The sequence below is a fragment of the Perkinsus marinus genome, assembly GCF_000006405.1.
Source record: "Perkinsus marinus ATCC 50983 genomic scaffold scf_1104296973784, whole genome shotgun sequence".
NCBI lineage: Eukaryota > Perkinsozoa > Perkinsida > Perkinsidae > Perkinsus > Perkinsus marinus.
This window is the reverse complement of record NW_003201326.1, coordinates 1-1,239: the sequence shown is the minus strand read 5'-3', so window position 1 is coordinate 1,239 and position 1,239 is coordinate 1. Positions and strand designations below refer to the sequence as shown.

The 1,239-nt window shown below is 47.4% G+C and overlaps 5 non-coding genes across 5 annotated transcripts; all 5 read left to right on the top strand.

Annotated features, from left to right (window-relative positions):
* The first annotated feature begins 303 nt into the window (after window positions 1-303).
* Window positions 304-375, top strand: Pmar_PMAR000391. The gene has a single exon. It is a non-coding gene; the product is annotated as a tRNA-Thr (tRNA).
* A 102-nt stretch (window positions 376-477) lies between these two features.
* On the top strand, window positions 478-549 carry Pmar_PMAR000390. Its single transcript has one exon. It is a non-coding gene; the product is annotated as a tRNA-Thr (tRNA).
* A 102-nt stretch (window positions 550-651) lies between these two features.
* On the top strand, window positions 652-723 carry Pmar_PMAR000389. The gene has a single exon. It is a non-coding gene; the product is annotated as a tRNA-Thr (tRNA).
* Window positions 724-825: 102 nt separating this feature from the next.
* Pmar_PMAR000388 lies at window positions 826-897 on the top strand. Its single transcript has one exon. It is a non-coding gene; the product is annotated as a tRNA-Ile (tRNA).
* A 102-nt stretch (window positions 898-999) lies between these two features.
* Pmar_PMAR000387 lies at window positions 1,000-1,071 on the top strand. Its single transcript has one exon. It is a non-coding gene; the product is annotated as a tRNA-Thr (tRNA).
* Window positions 1,072-1,239: the final 168 nt, after the last annotated feature.

Sequence of the window (1,239 nt, the reverse complement as noted above, 5' to 3'; positions counted from 1 at the left end):
TAGGCATCAGACGAGCTATCTTGGGGGGACGGTGTTATATATTTTTTTCTATCTGAGATGGGGCATTCACCCGGGATCTGCACGGTGGCTGATTGGTATAGCCGTGTTTTGTCCCGGGCACTGAATACGTCACGGACGTGGACTGCTTCCCACATGGGTTTGTGAGATCCACCCTCGTCCGTGACATATTGCCAAAACTCCCATCACAGAACCTCCATCAACTGCGAACGGCATGACGTGAGCAGGTTTGCTCACTCCGCAAAGGATACAGGAAGATTATTGATTTATGTACTTATTTTGTGTGCCACTTTAGCTTAGTGGCAGAGCGCCTGCTTTGTAAGCACAAGGTCGTCAGTTCGATCCTGGCAAGTGGCTGATAGCACCATAAATCTCTGGTCTGATACGGGAAGCACGAGCATGTCAGCTCACTCCGCAAAGGATACAGAAAGATTATCGATTTATGTATTAATTCTGTGCGCCACTTTAGCTTAGTGGCAGAGCGTCTGCTTTGTAAGCAGAAGGTCGTCAGTTCAATCCTGGCAAGTGGCTTATAGCACCATAAATTTCTGGTCTGGTACGAGAACCAGGGGCAGGATGGCCCATTCTGTGAACGGGACAGGAAAATTATTGATTCATATACTTAATCTGTGCGTCACTTTAGCTTAGTGGTAGAGCGTCTGCTTCGTAAGCAGAAGGTCGTCAGTTCAATCCTGGCAAGTGGCTTACAGCAGCATTAGGCTCTAGTCGGGTATGAGGAGCAGGAGCAGGTTTGCTCACTCCGCAAAGGATACAGGAAGATTATTGATTTATGCAGTTATTTTGTGTGCAACTTTAGCTTAGTGGCCGAGCGTCTGCTTTATAAGCAGAAGGTCGTCAGTTCAATCTTGGCAAGTGGCTTATAGCACCATAAATTTCTGGTCTGGTACGGGAAGCAGGAGCATGTCAGCTCACTCCGCAAAGGATACAGAAAGATTATCGATTTATGTACTTATTCTGTGCGCCACTTTAGCTTAGTGGCAGAGCGTCTGCTTTGTAAGCAGAAGGACGTCAGTTCAATCCGGGCAAGTGGCTTATAGCACCATAAATTTCTGGTCTGGTACGAGAACCAGGAGCAGGATGGCCCATTCTGTGAACGGGACAGGAAAATTATCGATTCATATACTTAATCCGTACGCCACTTTAGCTTAGTGGTAGAGCGTCTGCTTCGTAAGCAGAAGGTCGTCAGTTCACTCCTGGGCA